Genomic DNA, 19423 nt, shown 5'->3' with positions numbered 1-19423 from the left:
GGACTTCACTGGTTTTTATGTTGTGCCTCTACTAGAATTTAATGCTAACATCTATTTTGCAACACACAAACTGTATATGAAATGATTCTTGACATTATCTTTTTTGGAGGGGTGGGGGGTATGCTTGATCTAGTTCACTACAGGGATGACAGGAGTGTATTCCCCACTCTCCCCCTGTGGTGCACAGGGACAGGCCCATACTTATTTTGTACATTTATATCCTGGAACACAAATGTCATACAAGGGGTTCTTGGGATCTCTGCCATCCATTCAGTAACCACATCCAGACTTGCTTTGCTTCCAGGCCATCCCCTCACTCAAGAGGGTATGAACTCACAGCTCTATTATGCCCTGCTATGCGTGGGCAATGTGCCCACTGTATGTTGAACTGATCCCTTTTAAAACCAGAGACAGTTCTCTTATGGACTTCAGTGAGAGGTAGATTGCACGACAGTGCAAGTTAACTATCCATCTCAGGCAGTTGCCTTTCAAAGCAACATATAGTTAATTTAAAAGAACCTCAACAAGTAGAAACCATGTTCTCTTAGCTCTTCTTCAAGTTGCCTTTACAATTCAACACCTACAGTGAGTGCAAGATATTTATATGGATGCAGGTCAATCTTTTAAACCTAGTTATTTAAGTACCTTAAGACTTGGTAACTACTAATCAGATTTAAGTTACTTAACTCTGCAAGTTATTTATGTTGTGACATGGATGCTTCTAGACTGTTCTTTGAATCAACAGCTTCATTCTGTGGTATTTTCTAGTTTAAATCCAGGTATGCTATCTTGGAGTCTGAAACAATGTTTTCCTATTTTTTCAGAACATATACATAAAGTGCATTGTGGTTATATTCATATGCACCCAGCCTAATCTGGAGTCCTCCTAAACCTACTTTTAACAACAGAGTAGTTGTTTAGTCATTTCAGCAATACCATTTTAAACAACAACAAAAATGCCATATAATGATGTAAACCCTTTAAAGATGCGGATGCATTTTATAGATTCAGATCTGAAAATTCCTTTGGGCTTTGTTTCAACTTTTTGACAATAATATGCTAATGCAAAAGCATTTCTGGCTGTTCTGGGCTATATCTTTGAGGGAAGTGGAAAAATAGAAAAGGTACATAATCCTGCTGAAGCTAAGCACTCTTACATGAGTAAAAATGATATAATTGCTCTTAAAATGGTTTTAAAAATATTGTGTCTCTTTTATAATAAAATGGCTTAAACTGAAATCTTATTTTAAGGTTACAATCCTATGTCTCCTCATCCAGAATTTATCCCAATACAATCAATGGTGCTTAATTTTGAGTAGGCAAGTGCAGAATTTTTTCTTTTTAAAAAATTACTTTGGAAAAAATGTCACTATTAAACCTTTTAGATGTGATGGCAGCCACCAGAGGTGGAATGGATGGCCTTACTCTATTTTTAAAATTCATACAATTTTTAAAAGTTTTTAATTAATATTATAGTCAAACCAAGATTTTAACAGTTTTTATGGAATTCACTTTTATTTTAATATGTCTTCAAATTTGCTTTTTTAAAGTCAACATGTACTTTAATAATCCTGTCAGCAACAATGCAGACTTGTTTTTGTTTTGTTTTTTTACACTACCCTCAGCAACCTTGGGCAGTTAGGGATTGAGCAGGGCCAACTGTCACCTGTTCTGGGTACTCTATGCTGGTCAGCACGCTATTTAAAATTTCCCACCATGCATTGGAGCACTGTGGGAAGTTTTAATGGCAACCTATTTATATTTCCCACAATGCCCTGACACAGTTACTTTAGAAGTTCCAGGACATTGTGGGAAATTAGAAATGGTAGGTCATAGTCATCTGCCAGTGGTCTCAAGTAGCACTGGCCTGGTTGGGAAGCACTGACCTGGAAGTTGACCCTCAGAGGGCACTTTGTTGAGAGCACCCCCAAATCTGGAGTTAGTTCAGTTCCTGGGAATTCTTAACTTAGTCTTCAACTCTCTACAGTTTTCCAACAGTAAGTCCTCTGAACTCAATGAGACCTGGGAGTAGACATGGATGGGAATGCATCACGAGGAAAATATCATAGGAACATGGGGAGCTGCTTCTTGCCAGGCTAGACTATTTCTTCATTTTGTTCAGCATTGTCTACTCTGCCAGGCAATGCTCTCCTGGGTCAAAAGCAGAGGTCTTTCCTATTACCTGGGATACCTCCTGTATGTAGATTATGTTTACCACCAAGCTATTGTCCCTCTCCCTAAGCTAGATATGCGAGGTGTTTAGTTTGCAGAATGTCAGCCATGATGCCATTGCATTCTTTTCTACCTGAACCATTTTTAAGAAGTCAAAGAAAGTGCTTTTAGTTCATTAAGATACTTTTCTGCATACCATGCTAACATTGTTATTAATGGGTTCAACTAGTAATTGCATTACTAATGCCATAGTAGATGTTTCTCCCTGAAGTTAGATCTCATGAAACATCCCAACACTGTCTAGAGATGAAACAGAGATACTTTACTTTATCAGGAGTTTCCATATTTACATTTTTCTAAGCTGCCTTCATTTGTAACAGGCCCCCTCTCTGCTGGCTACTCAGCTTGCTGCTTGCTACATCCTATGCAAATCAAATAAAATTTTTCCTCGGCCTTCTGATGATTTTGTCAACCTAGTTACTTGCTTTTTAATTTCCTGTTGTCTTTACTTGAGAGTAAAAACCTACCTTATCTTGGCCAGTGGTTTAGACTACTGCCAATAATGATCAACATTTGCTGCCACTGTAGTCTTATGCTTCAAAAGCCAGAATTTAATACACTTAGGGCAGTTTCCAACTAACGTATTCTGTCAGTACAAGGATTTCTGTTTGTGCAATGGAACCTGCCTCCCCCATTCACATGTGTTTTGGACCTCCCCAAATCTGCTCTATAGAAAACCCAATAACAGATTTAGGGGATGCATAGGTGGAGGAGAGAGGGAAATCTCCATTGCGCAAGCAGAAATCTTTGCACTGATAGAACATGTTACTACATTGTATAGTTGCAATCCTAATCCATTACTTGGTAAAAAGTCTAATTGAAATCAACAGCAAATACTTCTGAATAGACATAGTTAGGCTTGTTCTGTTAGGGGAAAATACCTGGTGTGTTGGCAGCCCTTTTTAAAGAAAGTTCCTAAGCAAATGCTCTTGGTAAGTTCGATTCATAAGAATATGGGTGTAAACAAATAGTCAATTAGTCAAGCTTCGGATTAAATGAGAGGTTTGCTATAGAGAAGATGCAATTAGGAATAGCATTTAAAGAACAGATATAACTGCAGAATTTTGCCAAATGCTTTGCTACGTTGCCTGGAGAAGATGAAATAACAGGCAGGGTCCAACAGACCCATACTGTTCTTTTTGTTTCAACCTGTTGCAAAGACTCAGTGAAACTGGGCAGCTTCAGACAAGCCACATGCTTCATCCAGGCATCAGGAAGCAGATCTGACTAGTGAAAGAGTGAATGGAACTTTCTGGGAGACTTTTCACACTTCCATTTTATAGAGGAAGTCAGTAACTATTGGCAAAAGGCATCCACATCTTAGCCAAGTTGGAACAATGAATGCTGACAAGACATCAAAAGGGATGTTAAATGTGGTTTTTTAAAGACCCAATTGATGCAGGACAATGTTGGTCTTCCAGGCCACAAATGTCTAGCATGCATGAAGGGAAATACGAAGGCAGACAGGCATACATTCCTCATCTTGATCTTCCCCAGTATGTGACTGGAAAATGAACTGTACACGCTTTGCAAGTAGGGTTAGCCAATCTGTAAACTTGGCTATTTGAAATGGAGTATAAAAAAATGTAAGAGCTCTGCTGGATCAAACAAAAGGCCCATCTAGTCCAACACATCAGAGTGGCCAGCCAGATGTTTATGGGAAGTACACAAGCAAGACAGCAGTGGCCATTTGTGATTCCCACCAAGTGGTATTCAGAGGCATACTGCCTGTGACAGCATACAAGCCCTTATGTTGGGTAGACACTGATAGCCTTATTGTCTATGAAATGTCACAGCCGCATCATGCACTTAAAGCACATAGCTTCCCTGAAAGAATCCTGGGAACTGTAGCTTGCTAAGGGGGCTGGGAGTTGTAGTTTTGTGTAGGAGTGAACTATATTTCCCAAGAGTCTTTGGGGGAAGCCAAATTCTTTAAACATATGGTGTGGGTGTGGCTGATCCTCTTTTAGAGCCATCCATGCGCCTCAGCGCCTAGGGCTTGCCGATCGAAAGGTCGGCGGTTCGAATCCCCGCGGCGGGGTGCGCTCCCGCTGCTCGGTCCCAGCGCCTGCCAACCTAGCAGTTCGAAAGCACCCCCGGGTGCAAGTAGATAAATAGGTACCGCTTACCAGCGGGAAGGTAAACGGCGTTCCGTGTGCTGCGCTGGCTCGCCAGATGCAGCTTTGTCACGCTGGCCACGTGACCCGGAAGTGTCTCCGGACAGCGCTGGCCCCCGGCCTATAGATGTGAGATGGGCGCACAAACCCCAGAGTCTGTCAATACTGGCCCGCTCGGGCAGGGGTACCTTTACCTTTACCTTTTATGTTTGTGACCAGTGGCTCCTTTGGGAGTGAGCTCCATAGTTTATCCAAGAGCTGCATGAAGGAGTAATATATTTTGCATGCCTTGAATCTTACAACACTCAGCTAGATGGCCTTGGGTTCTAGTATTATGAAAGAGGGAGAAAAAAATTCTATCCTTAGTTTCCACACCATAAATATGGGCTGTGTTAATAGGAGCTGGATAGGCAAGGTTAGGCAGTCTAGCAATCTGGATGATGTCAGTCACATCTTTAACACCCTATGAAGCTCAGCCAGGTTTCTGGTATTGTAGAGGGGTATCATAGGTGCAAACTATCTTGTTACATCTTCATTTTATGCTTCTTCCTAAGTTCCCTCCTTCCCCAGTCAGTTAGACTTCCAGCATCCAGAGTCAATGGATAACTGAGCCGAGGCATCAGTTTACTATTTCAGATTAATGATTCACCAGCATAGTATCCTTTTATAAAGCCTGCTCTTCCAGATGCATTTTCCCATAGTGAGTTGTGTGTTCTTCAAAATGCTTGATTTGTGAGGGAAATGGCATTATGTACTGTAGATGGCTTATGCCAGGCACCCCCAAACTCGACCCTCCAGCTGTTTTGGGACTACAACTCCCATCATCCCTACCTAACAGGACCAGTGGTCGTGGATGATGAGAACTGTAGTCCCAAAACAGCTGGAGGGACGAGTTGGGGGATGCCTGGCTTACACTTTCTGAAACTGACAATGACCACAAAGGACACTGTCACCAGCTACTTGTAGCTGCTCACGTGACCCTCCTGATTTGATTTGCTCATTACATGGGAGAACACAATGCCAATTGAATGATACTCATGAGGTTCCCCATGTTATTTACACACCTGTGTTGAAGACATTAAAAGGGGTTTTGGTGCGTGTTCAAATTGGTGGCTAGCTGCTCTTGTAGTAGGGGAATGCAAACTATACATGGTTAGCCTTGCCCAGAGAAATTGCTGGAGGCTCAAGTTTCTTTAAGGCAGAGCTTTCCAAACTGTGTGTCGCAACACATTAGTGTGTCAACTGCAGTGTGTAGGTGTGTTCCACAAACACTCCCCGTGCTGCTCCTGGGGTTGGAAAGGGTTAGTTTAACCACTAGTTTGCTAGTAAAACTGAATTACTCTGTCGCAAAATGATACAAAACTGAATTCCTATGTCCAAAAAGTGTGTCAACAACTTGAAAAGTTTGGAAAGCTCTGCTTTAAGGCATTCAGAGACAATGTGGCAAATGAGAAATACTCTGCAAGTCAAGTGAAAACAAATAGGTTGCAAAACATTTATCTGGCTCTAGTTGCATACCATTGCAACTGAGTTGCATACCATTGCAACTGAGAAGGTCAATGCAGCTGCAATAAATTACACATTTGATTAGGTAGGGTAATTTTTTTAAATTTGGAAGTCAGTTCAAATGTACAGTGGTACCTTGGGTTAAGAACTTAATTCGTTCTGGAGGTCTGTTCTTAACTTGAAGCTGTGCTTAACCTGAAGCACCACTTACTGCTGCCGCTGTGCCGCCGGAGCACGATTTCTGTTCTCATCCTGAAGCAAAGTTCTTAACCCAAGGTAATATTTATGGGTTAGCGGAGTCTGTAACCTGAAGCGTATGTAACCCGAGGCACCACTGTAATGGCATTGCCCAGTGATTTGAGGATTTGGTGATGTGCACTCTTAAAGCCTAGTTCCCACTTAAAGATATTTGCATTTGCGAGGCTTCACTGTTACAGTGGTTTACAAGAAATTTTCAAATCATCAATAAAAAATGTTAAAAACAATTAAAAGCATTTTAAAATAATTAAAACTAACAGTAAAAGAGATTAAAACAACAGCTACATGGCTTAATAGGCTTGATTAAACAAAAAATTCAAGCAAGCACTGAAAATAGAACAGTGAAGGTGCCTTTTTTTTGCATTCCTCCTGTTTGGATTTTTTCTTAGGGTTTTTGTAATTCTGTATACCTTTGGGTTCCCTCAATCCTGTTGCTGCAGACCCTCAGGCAGCTGAGTTCACTATTACCCTATTTATGATGTAGATGCATAATAATCACAATTTGTCAATGTGTAGAAGATAATTATGAACCTTCTGACAAAAGTGCATTCCAGTGCAAAGGTCCTCAAGCTGTGGTCCATTCAGGTGGTCTGTCTGATTTCAATATTCATATTTACTTTTAATTGATTTTTTAATTCCTTGTATGTATTTTATTGTATTATCATTACAATTCTATGGAATACAATAACAAAAAGCAGGCAATAAAACACCATTAAAAACATACAGTATCTACCACAAAACATAACAATTGCTGTAAAAGAATCGTTAAATGGTCTGCCAAGACCAGGAGCAACTTTCAAGTGGTCCATGGGAGAAACGTTTTGGGAACCACAGTTCTAGTGGCTTTTGAAGTGCTAGCAAGATATGAAAGCAACCTTGAGCAACAGGTTTGCTTGTCCTTCAAATCCTCATCCTTAGTTGTGGCAATATAATAGTGTCGTTGAAAAGATTATCATATCACAAGGAGAGGATTATAGCTTTGAGTGAGGAATGAGCCGCAGGAAGAGCAGAAGAATTTCCAGCATGCACTGATAATTCAGAGAGCTGAAATGACAGAATAGGTATATAGATATGTGTTTATTTATTACATTAACACATCGTTCCTTGAAAGAGCTCAGGGCGGCATCTTCACAACAATTCTGATGTAGGGTTATGCCTTGTGGCTGAATGGGAGTTTTAGCAGAGTCAAAAGCCAAGGTAAAATGGTATGTCTTCAGCATTCACCCAAAGCTGTACAATGAAGAGGCCAGATGTACTTCGGTAGAGGGTGGGCAGAGAGTTCTACAACTTAGGAGCTGCCCCAGAAAATGTCCTTTTGCCACCTTTTGCTTCTGAGGGCAGTGGGACAATCAATAGGGCCCCGTCTGCTGATCTTACCATCTGAGGGGATCTGTAGGGAAGGAGGCAGTCTCTCACGCATTTGGGGCCTGAGTTGTTTAGGTCTGTGAACAGTAACATGAGCACCTTAAGCAGGAATTTTAATGTGAGATTTTAATGGATCTCCAGCCAGTAATCTGGCCGCTGCATTTTGGACCAGTTGAAGTTTCTGAGTTGTTTTCAAGGACAGCCCCATGTAGAGTGCATTGCAACAATCCATTCTGGAAGTTAGCAAAGCATTGAGTACAGTGGCCAAGTCATTTCTGTCCAAAAGCAGTAGTAAGCTGGTGAACCAGCCACAGCTGGAAACAGGCACTCCTAGCCCTGAAGGCCACCTGAGCCTCCAGTGACAGTGCTGAATCCAGCAGCACCACCAAGCTATGGACCTGTTCCTTCCAGGGGAGTACAACCCCATCCAGGGCAGGCCTGCTTCCCACCTTCCAGACATGAGAGCTTGGGAGACATAACAACACCTCTTTCTTTTCATGACTCAGCTTCAGTTTACTGGCCCACATCCACCCCACTATTCATCAAGCACAGGTCTAACACACCTCAAGCCTCTCCCAGTTAACATGGAATGGAGAGATAGAACTGGATGTTATCTGCATACTGAGGGCACTTCACTCCAGATCTCCTGCTGACTGCTCTCAGAGGCTTCACATAGATGTTAAATAGCATGGAGGACAAGACATGTGGGACACCACAGGACATCTCCTACGACTGCTTTCTGGAGCAGAACCACAGAAACACAGTGCCTGCAACCCCAACCTCTCTGAGATGCTCCAGAAGGATGTGGAGTCAACAGTGTTAAAAGCAGCTGAGAAGACAGAGGAGTGTCACATTACCACCATCTCTCTCCCAAATGTCACCAACAAGGGCAATCAGGGCAGTTTCAGTGCCAAGACCAGCCTTAAAGCCAGACTGGAATAGTAAGCAGGGCATATTTCAGCTAGAAATTTTTACAATATATAATGTATTCCAGGGAGGATACCTGCAAGTTATTCCCATGGCTAAAATGATAATGTTGGATGGATTACCTAGGAACTGAGATGTTGAGTCTTCAATGTTGCTTAGCAAACCTGTGACTGGCATGTGAACAAACTTGTGATTAAATCCTTTGAACATTTTGAACCACTTGGATATCTGCAAATCAAAAATCTCATGATGCATAGCAGGAAGAGTCTGGAGGATATGTGGAAAATTATATTGCAAAATGCCACGTGAGTGTTTATTGAACTTCCCCAACACATATTTGGTAACCTTTAACAAAGTGGGGAATTAAACATGTTTTGTTTAGCTATTTGCAGGTTACATTTTCGTACATTTGTGGGTATCTTAAGTACCATATTCTGAAAGTAAAGTGTTTAGCAACCATCCAAACTAGAAATATTCTGTAAAGCAATTAGCAATTAAAATCCTATGTTTGTAATCCCCAACTCAGTTTTGCTAAGTAGTCACTGTAACAAATTTGCTGTTAGATAATCATCACTGTCTGTTCTTTTTGTATTTTATTTCCCTGCCCCCACACCTCACAAGTATGGACAGAAACTTGCCGATTTAGGATTACACTCATATGATGAAGTAGACTGTGACCCATGAAAGCTTATGTATTAATGAATTGTTAAAATTCTCGCCCCCCCCAATTGTTTAATGTCTATTCAATGTTAATATTCATAGACACAACATAGGTTTTAGGTACGCAAGTTCTATGATTCTAACCGGTGGTTTTCACCCCTTTCACGCAAAGCCTGAATGTGGATCCAAACCCTCTTAAAGAAAATGACGATGAGTATTTATGTAGCAATTTTGAAAGTGTTCAAAGCACTTAGCATGCAGTATTGCAGCAACTTCTACCCATCCATGTAAGAGTAGATAAGAAATGTTATCCCCACATTGCAGATGAGGAGCTAAAGCTGAGAGAGAATGATTTGCCTACAGATGCCTAGTGAGGTCATGACAAACTTTGAACCAGTGATAATTGACAGCTTGGTCTCTTAGCTACTAGGCTTCACTACCTCCCACCTCTTCCATTAATTTTAGTGGCTGTTGATTATACCACTTGCTTGAGTTCTCCTTCCACTCATTTGTTATTTGTCATATATGATGTTTTTCAGAGTGTTCAAAACACTTCATGCACATTATTGCAGCAATTTGTTTTACAGAACATCCCTGTAAAGGGCAGGCCAAAAGCTTTGTCTACATATTGCAGATGGGGAGCTGAGGCTGAGAGATAAAGCTGTCGAGTGAGATCAGGGCAGATATGTGCTTTGAACCAGGAATGGTCCTCGGCTCAGTCTTTCAGCCTACACTAGCTCTCAACTCTTCCACCAGCTTTTGTGGCTAAGGGTTGCACCACTCATTTGTTGTTATCTGCCAAGGTATTCCATCATATGCCTATCGTTTGTGGATTTAATTCCTGTGAAAAAGATGAAGCACAGTGGACACTTACGCTACCACAATGACTTTTAGCTGTGCCCTGCAACTTCCCTGCCCTCCCCTTTCCCCACAAGTTCCTTAAATCTGTTTTGAAGGGTTGGGGGCAGGGGGAAACCCAGACCAGATTTGGAGGGTACAGGGGGTGGGGAGGAGAGGGCAAGCAATTTACACTGCACAGCTGAAAGTCATTGTGTTACTGTTTCCTTGACTATTGCCCTTAGATGCCCAGCTGCATTGGACTTCCTTCTGACCCTAGAAGGTCCCAAGGTACAAAGAGCGGCAAGGACTCTTTCATTAGGACCCCTGGGTATGTCACAATGCTCATTTTTTTGCTTCAGGTTCTGAATAAAAATTACTGTGCAGAAAACGGTGACAAAACTCTGTTCAGGCCAAGGATATCCTAGGAACCATCTCCTCCCTCCTGCCCATCCTCCATATGTATGCATCAGCTGATGCAATCTCTGCACGGTTGCCAAATCCCTGAGCTCTCTCTTCTTGTTCAACAAACTCTTGGCAAGAAAAACTGCTTCCAATAATGCAGGCCTCAGTGAAGTAGTCAGCCCTGTTTAACAAGTTTAAGAGAAAAAGGTTGAGAAAGAAATGGAAAGTCAGAGGCCTTCAAAACTAAAGACTGATATCCGTAATCCTCTAGGGACTGACAGTTTCTTTATATGGTCATGATACAGTAAGACTGCTTGCCAAGTTTCTATCTAGGCTTCTGAATCAAGTTGGTAGTACGTAGCACAATTCACAGGAATTCCTCCACTCCCTGCCCCCACCCCGGATGGAAAGCATGCATTTTGTTTGCAGAGAGAAAAGCTACTAGGGGCAACAGTTGAAAAAAGGGGTGAGCACTCCCTGTGGCTTCAAAATCCCTTCACTCAAAAAAGACTTTTCTCTTAAAAACAAGTAAAAGACAATCCACATTTTCTTAACTTACATTCATGTGTAACATCTAGCTAAGGCCGGAAAAAGGAGCTTAAGGAAACCCTGCTTCTGCACAACACACCTCTATTTTGTTTTGTGACTAACCGATTGTATATTTATTTAGTGACTGAGAGAAATACTTGGCTAGCTGTAGAACTTCAGGGGTGGTGCCTGAATCAGTTCCTTCTACTTATGCAGCTATTTAAAGTGGCAGTAATTATTATTTTTAAAGACTCCCCCCCCCCCGATAATTTAAAAGGTATTTTTGCACCTGATTTTAAGTTCAGTTTTGTTTTGTGCTGTTCAGATTAAGCCTGACAATATACACAATAATGGATCTGATAGTGGATATGCTTTTGAAAAAGCCAAGTTCATATCATAGAAGAGGCAAGTGTTTTCTGTTCCTTTTCAGGGAAAAGCTATACCGCTTATCAACTGGTCTGTGTCCGGAAGGGTTCATTAGAAGCTCATGGCATACAGCTATGAATTAGGGGGTTGACTATACATAAGAAACTTGTGAACTTAGGAATTCACATTTTAAAACCTAAAACGTCTCCCTAAGCTACCTTCTGTTTAGGCCAAGACATAAAAACACTTAAGGCAAGACTGTTTTAGCTACATGTGATATACTAATAGATTAGCAGCTGAGAGAGATGGGGGCAGGCCCAAAGGATAGAGGCAAACCAAGAAAAATTACAAGTGCCGAGGGAAGATAGGTAGGAGACCAGGAAGGCTGTGCAGACACATGCACAGATAGGTGCAGAGTGAATGCATATCTTTCTTCCTCAACGTAGCTGTAACTTTCTGTGTACTCACATAACCTTTCTTAGAAATCAGTTTTAGTGCTTGAAAATGCGTCAACTGCAGTTTCATCAGTGATACATGGCATTTCTTAATTAACCTGGGATTGCTTCAGTGCCGGATTTACATATAAGCTAAACAAGCTATAGCTTAGGGCCCCACTCTCTTGGGGGCCCCCAAAAAAATTAAAGGGGAAAAAACTGGATGTACATTTCTAAAATATAAGATAAAAAACAAACGAAATAAAACCTACATACAGCAACAGTGTTTTGTGTTGCGTAGGCTCCTATGATGTAAGTAATGGGCCCCGCCTGCTAGCCTGCTCCCTAAAATATCACTGGTTTGCTCATATGTGGCTTTAGATACCTATTAGGTCCATAAATTACCACAGTCCACAAAAAACAGCGACAATTTGTTGTTGACAAAGGACAGCTAGACATATAAAGGGCCCCATTACCTTCAGTAGCTTAAAGGTAAAGGTAAAGGTACCCCTGCCCGAACGGGCCAGTCTTGACAGACTCTGGGGTTTGTGCGCCCATCTCACATCTATTGGCCGGGGGCCAGCGCTGTCCGAAGACACTTCCGGGTCACGTGGCCAGCGTGACAACGCTGCTCTGGCGAGCCAGAGCCGCACACGGAACGCCGTTTACCTTCCCGCTGGTAAGCGGTACCTATTTATCTACTTGCCCCCGGGGTGCTTTCGAACTGCTAGGTGGGCAGGCGCTGGGACCGAGCAGCGGGAGCGCACCCCGCCGCGGGGATTCGAACCGTCGACCTTTCGATCGGCAAGCCCTAGGCGCTGAGGCTTTAACCCACAGCGCCACCCGCGTCCCTCTTCAGTAGCTTAGGGCCTCATCAAACCTAAATCCGACCCTGGAGTGCTTCCAAACTTCAAGCTCTACCTCTACTTATTTCCCTCCTAGGGAGTGACCCTGGTGAACACGCCAATTCGGCCTGCTCCACATTCTGTCCATTCATTGCCTTTCTTGAACTCTCAACATTTTCAAACACTTCATCAGACACAGCATCTTTGCCACTGTTCGGCACCCTCCAGTTTCATCACGGTTTTCCTAACAGTTTTCTTTAAATCTTGGAACTTGTTTCCCACTTAGTCTTAATTCATTAATTCATTGTTATCTTAATCCATCTGCTTTTCTAGTGTCTCCCCGCCCTGCACTGTGGCTCCTGCTGCCTGAGGAGGAACAGCAAATGGCGCCCCGCCCTAGGTCAAGGGAAAGAGTACCTAAGGCTGGCCAAGTTATTTTGGCACCTTAGACACAAAATCCCACACATGCCTCTTCCTGGGAGTAAAAATACAATAAGAATAAAATAAATAAATGTTCAAGTTGTCGCTAGCCTTTCATGACACTCAAAAACTCGCTCTAACGATAGGACTGGCTACACTTTTGCTTTCCTGAATGGAGTCAGACAGAAATATGATGAATCAGTGTAAGGGACATACACAGGATGGGCATTGTGAGGATGAGATAGTCAGGAGACAAAAAAGGGAGAGCAAGACAAAAACATATTGAGGGAGATTGTAATTGCATACGCACCAAATTGCAATTTGCGTACACAACACATTTAAAGCACATTCTCTTCCCGCCCCAAGAATTCTGGGAACAGTAGTTTACCCCTCCGAGAACTACAATTCCCAGCACCCCAAACAAACTTTCCAGGAGTCTTTGGAGAGGGACAAAATAGACTGGGAAATAAAAACTCTTTAGCCCAAATCTACCGATGTTGACCTAGTTACTAACAGGCTTTTGGTCTCCTGATAATTAAAAGTGTAGGTGGTCCATTGCAGGGTTTTCTGATGATGGGTGATGGGCCCTGAGGTGAGGGACTGGTGGACCCCGGCTGCACACTGCAGCCCATTTTTAAGGGCTCTCTCTCCCATCCTGGACTCAATGACAGTTGGCATTTTATGGCTAGAGCACAGGCCATGCTTGGCAGATAACTCATGTGACACCTTGCTGGGAGTTGGGAAGATGTAGATAGACCCTGGGGGCAGGCAAATAATGTTTAGCTCTGGTGGAAATGGAAGCCCACCGCACCTAGCCTGGGCTCTGGATTCAGGAGCTGGTTGGAGTATGCGTTTGCCTCACTTGAGCAAAATGGAGGGGTAAGAGAGCTGGGCCTTTCTGCATAGTACTAAGTACCAAACTCATATTCCCCAATAGTGTGGTTCCCAGATGTTTTTAAATATATATATATATATTTGCACTTAAACCAAATTTACTCTGGCCTAAGCTTTCCAGTGTAGATTAATGGGGGAGATTCACTGAGGAGGGGATCCCAATTCTCTGAAGAAAAAGTGGCTTTTCTAATCTTTTAATTAATATAAATGTATACTTTTTAAAAGGAAAAATTATTGTGGAAAAAAAGAATCCAATTATTTCAATATTTTTAAGACGGCATTTTCTTGGAACAATGTGCACACTTACTTTCCTGCACTGGCATACACATTTCCATGGTGTAACAACGAGTAACAACGAAAGGATATGTTCCCCTCCCCCACCCCACCCCCAATCTTCGGCTACTTTCCCTCCTCTACTGTGTTAGCACAAGGAGTACTCTGTTGTAGGAATGTGGTTAATGCCACTGTGGCATTAAGAGAAAAGCCACTCCCACAGCCCAGAAAAATTGGATCGTCCATACAAGTCTTTAACTTCATTAGTCACTTACAACAGGATTTGAAAGGAGCATAGTGAACCAAGGCATAGCCTTGCCTGGCCCAGCTGAAATCTTGTTTTTGAACTGACTGCGCAGAAATGATTAGATGAGGAAACCAAAATAAATTCTTTTTTAGAACAAGGAGTTATTCTGCAGCGTCCCAGTTTCACAATGAAATTGATGTAAGGCCTAAATGACTACATCTGCAGAACATTTTGTTTTCTGTATGATACAAAATTTCACCACAGAAAGATATGGTGCTATGACTTGCAGGCTGTGAAATGCTGAAAACACAGGTAAGAAAATAAAAAATAAAATAAAATTGTAGGTAAATAAAATGCAACTCTCTGATAAAAGGGAAATGTCTTTTGGATCTTCTCAAGTGCTTTCTATAATACAGTGGTACCTCAGGTTACATACGCTTCAGGTTACATACGCTTCAGGTTAAAGACTCCGCTAACCCAGAAATAGTACCTCAGGTTAAGAACTTTGCTTCAGGATGAGAACAGAAATCGTGCTCCAGCGGCGCAGTGGCAGCAGGAGGCCCCATTAGCTAAAGTGGTGCTTCAGGTTAAGAACAGTTTCAAGTTAAGAACGGACCTCCGGAACGAATTAAGTATGTAACCAGAGATACCACTGTATGATGGTGCAACCACAGAGAATACAGGCATTTGCCCTGTTCTTATGATTGCTACTGTGCATGGTGGGTGGCTACAAAAAACTGAACCCATGTGCAGAATTTAGCCTGGGTCAGCTCTTGATACTCCACTGCCACACATGATCATTCATACTGGCATGCCAAATGTTAATCTGCACTGAAATAACCCTGTGACACTGGATGTAAACGTCTTTGGCATCGGTTGGCATAGCTGGACTTCCACGGGCCCAGCCATTCCTGTTAAACTACATGCCGCAAACACCATTCAGACAGGCCCTCTGCCTCATAAACTCTGCTGATCACCTATTATAGATTCATTGTGTCTGCTTATTGAAATGTGTTTAAAATTTTTTTTGCTATAGATCCCTAATACAAAATGCTCATGTGACTTGTGAAATATGGAAGTGCATGTTTAGAGATCACATTTCACTTTAAAATACACACAAGAGGAAAGATATTGCCACCCCTGTATGTTCAAGGTCTTCATATCCAACATACTATTTGTGTGTGTTTTGTATCCAAATATAAAAGGTCAATGGCCCCTTTTTTTAATAGGAAGCTACTGATCCATTCTCATGGATGGGAGCATGGTGCATAGATAGTATTTCAGTATCTCTTTGCTGATTCATGCCTATGGAGCTAACCAAATTTCCACTTGTCTCATTTCCCAAGTGTTCATTTTTCATTTCATGAGCATAGCTTCATGCTGACTCACTCTTTATCTAGTTCCTGTGTCCTTTCCCCAGCCTTTCTGTGCTTCTTCTACGGTTTGATTCTTTATCTGCTCAGTTTCTATGTAGCCAAATAAACTATTTTTGTAATCTATAAGCCTTGCTTGGATGCTAGCCAAATTTATTCCACTCCCACCACTGTTCATCTTTTTTCTTTTATATTTGCAATACACGTTAAACACCTTGCAGTTATTAACTACAACAAAACATTGCGATATCTCTTGTTTCCAGGATGAGAGGGCCTGTATCAGTTGTACTCTCTGTTTCTGGGAAGTTAGTTTCCATGATGGAAACTGGCTCTTGTGTCATGGAGATGGTGAGGGGATTTTAAGTATATCCTACTAGTACACTCAGCTGTTATGGGAAAGGAACCCAATACTGAATTCTCCCACACCCAGAAACACAGATTTTAAGTGTAAAAGATGAGATTCACAAATACTGCTGGAAATTTAAAATACTCATGTTTTGTTTCCAAATAAACCTTATTGCCTTAAAATAAATCAAGTGCAGTTGTATATCAAACGACTTTAATTCTGTTCTTATCTGTACAGGACAGTTCTTTCCACAAGTCACCGTGTTTGCCTTGTAAGTTCCCGTAGGTCTCGTTTATCTTCTTACTCTTTTAAGAGACCAAGCAGGAAAAACAATGATGAAATTATTTTATACCCCTCCTTTCTGTGTGCTACTCCTGCGAGTGTTTCCTAGATTTGGGTCAAGGTTGGCTGGCAAATGTTCATGTCACCAGAAGCGCTTTTGAGGAACTGTTGTGGAAGGTCAAATTGCTTAAGTATCCTGAAGCAGGATCTAGCTCCAATGAACCTGCAGCCTGGCTTGACCCCCCTTCCCCTTCCCAGCAGCCCAGTAAGTTGTACCTGCTCCCCCTTCTCCCAGTGCATTTGAACTTCTGTTCCTCACATTGTGGCAGCTCACTTCTGGAGGGTTCTGTTATGCTTTTCAAAAGAACCTAAGCATGGGGTAAAATGGGAAACCAGAAAAATATAACTACAGTGGTACCTTGGTTCCCGAACAGCTTAGTTGTCAAACAAATTGGCTCCCGAATGCCGCAAACCTGGAAGTAAGTGTTCCAGCTTGCGAACGTTTTTCGGTAGCTGAATATCCGACGTGGCTTCAGCAGCTTCCGATTGAGTGCAGGAAGCTCCTGCAGGCAATCAGAAGCCATGCCTTGGTTTTTGAATGGTTTTGGGAGTTGTACAGAGTCCCGGAAGGGATTAAATTTGAAAACCAAGGTACCACTGTATAGACATAGGACAGGTGTGGGGAGCTTCCCCCCCCCAGCCTAAAGGCCACATTCCCTCATGGGCAACTTCCCAGAGGCTACATACTAGTGGTGGTGAATAGGGCCAGCATAGCTGTCAACTTTTCTCTTTTCTTGTGAGGAATCCTATTCAGAATAAAGGAATTTCCCTTAATAAAAGGGAAAAGTTGACAGCTATGAGTGCCAGAGGCAGCTAGGAAGTTTAGGGAAGTTTTTAATGTATGACATACAGTGGTGCCCCGCAAGATGAATGCCTCACAAGACGAAAAACTCGCTAGACGAAAGGGTCTTGCGGTTTTTGAGCTGCTTCGCAAGACGAATTACCCTAGGGGCTTGCTTCGCAAGACGAAAATGTCTTGCAAGTTTGTTTCCTTTTTCTTAACACCGTTAATACAGTTGCGACTTGACTTCGAGGAGCAACTCATAGAACGCGGTGTGGTAGCCTTTTTTGAGGTTTTTGGTGATTTTTGAAGCTTTTCCAAAACTTCTCTGACACCGTGCTTCGCAAGACGAAAAATTCGCTAGACGAAAAAACTCGCGGAACGAATTAATTTCGTCTTGCGAGGCACCACTGTATTAGTGTATTTTTGGTATTTGTGGAAGCCGCCCAGAGTGGCTGGGGAAACCCAGCCAGATGGGCGGGGTACAAATAATAAATTATAATTATTATAGGATATGGCCGTAGGCAAATGGGGGAGGAACAATGGATGTGGCTCCAACTTTGGTGTAGTAGGCAACATTCAGCCATGGAAAACCCATATTTTCTTCACCCACACTCACAAACACAACACTCTGAAGCTGCACTGAGGTAGCATAGACAAGATCAACTTAAAAACCACACAGCAGGCTGCGCAAGCAGAACAGAAACTAAAAACACCATGCCCGAGAGTTAACTCAGGTAGCTCCTCGTACAGCAAGCCAGGAGAGCCAATAAACTGCACTCTGCATCCAGGTAAGCAGAAGACACTATTGCTTTGAGGACCCATTTCCACCAGGAAGAAGCATTTGAGAAGGGCATGGGAGGGTGTGACCTGGGGAGAGGCGTGTGTGAGGAGGAGCATGGCCTAAGAAGAGTCCCAGGGGTCTGGCAGAGAGACCTGAGGGGCTACACGCAGGCCCCAGGACTGAGGTTCCTCAGCCCTGAAAAAGAGGAACACGAACGTATCCTTTTCACTGCACTTTGCAAAATTCTGTAATCTAAACCCCGAGAGAAGCAACGAGAGCACGAGATTGCTTGTTAATATTTTAGAACCTGAACCTGAACGGCTGTGTCAGATACAAAAATCACTTTCAGCTGTCAAAATATCCCATGCAATTTCCCAGAGCATAAAAGCAGAAGGTCTGTCAGATGTGAAAGGAGGTAAGAAAGGCTGTGGTATTTACTCCTACCTTGTCAAATAAATTCTGCACCATAGTTGAATTCCATATGTGCAGCACCCTGGAATCTTGGATAAAACACCAAATAATACTGGCCAAATATTGCAGCATTAGCCACCGTTACACTGAATCTTGCAGCTCCTGAGCCGAATGGGAGTGTGGGAGTCTTTGTATATTACCCAGTCCTATGATTTGAGTCCATGTGGTGGAGTGGTTAATGTTGGACCAAGACCTGTGAGACCAGGGTTCAAATTCCCATACAGCCATGAAGGTCACTGTGTCACCTTGGGCCAGTCACTGTCTCTTAGCCTAACCTAACACTCAATGTAGTTGTGAGAATAAAATGGGGAGGGGGGAAACATACATGCATGCCACCTTGAACTCCTTGCGGAGGGGGGGAGATATCATATAAATCAAATAAATAATGTCTGATGAGGACTTTCTTCAATACAGACACACACTGTCCACCTCACAGCTGTGGTGCGACTCAGATGCGGATTACGAGGTGTTATTTAAAGGTTGAAAAAGAAATAATGTAACGAGTACAATTTAGGGTGCAAACCTGTGGTTCTTGGAAGGTGACCTAGGAGGCATAGGATGTTGGGGGTCTCCCAACAGAGACAAGACCTGTCTTTGGAAGCCTTTTTGGTATAGCTGCTGCCCCTCCACCATCAGTGCTCCAATGGTTGTAAGGAGATAAAATGAGTGTGAGCAGGGTGTGTCAAGAGGCAATCCCCTCCCAACTCTTGTCCTGGTCAGCGCATGACTAGCATGGCTCTGGAGCTGGTGTTTCTTCCAGCCTGGATTCTCCAGTTGGGTTGCTCTGTCCATTATTTTTACCACCAGGAGGGGCGCCATTTAAATCATTTGCCATGGGCACAGAAATGCCTTGGGCCATCTCTGGATGTTTGTGCCCTAGCTCTCTGCTTGTTCCATGTATATTCAATAGCATACGAGGTTTGTGTTAAGTGAAGTCTGACCACAGGAACAAATTACCTTGCCTTTAAGGCTAATTTCAGCCTGAGGGAACTGGTTGTTTAGCAGGCAGTTG

At 42.6% G+C, this 19423-nt stretch overlaps 1 long non-coding RNA gene across 1 annotated transcript; it reads right to left on the bottom strand.

Annotated features, from left to right (window-relative positions):
* Positions 1 to 8691: 8691 nt before the first annotated feature.
* On the bottom strand, positions 8692 to 13560 carry LOC309531777. The gene is made up of 2 exons (XR_014219448.1): positions 13403 to 13560; positions 8692 to 10488 (listed from the first exon to the last, which is right to left on the bottom strand). It is a non-coding gene; the product is annotated as an uncharacterized lncRNA (long non-coding RNA).
* Positions 13561 to 19423: the final 5863 nt, after the last annotated feature.

The sequence above is a fragment of the Podarcis vaucheri genome, assembly GCF_965113315.1.
Source record: "Podarcis vaucheri genome assembly, chromosome: 4".
In the NCBI taxonomy this organism is placed as follows: Eukaryota; Metazoa; Chordata; class Lepidosauria; order Squamata; family Lacertidae; genus Podarcis; species Podarcis vaucheri.
This window is presented reverse-complemented; position numbering and strand designations above follow the sequence as displayed.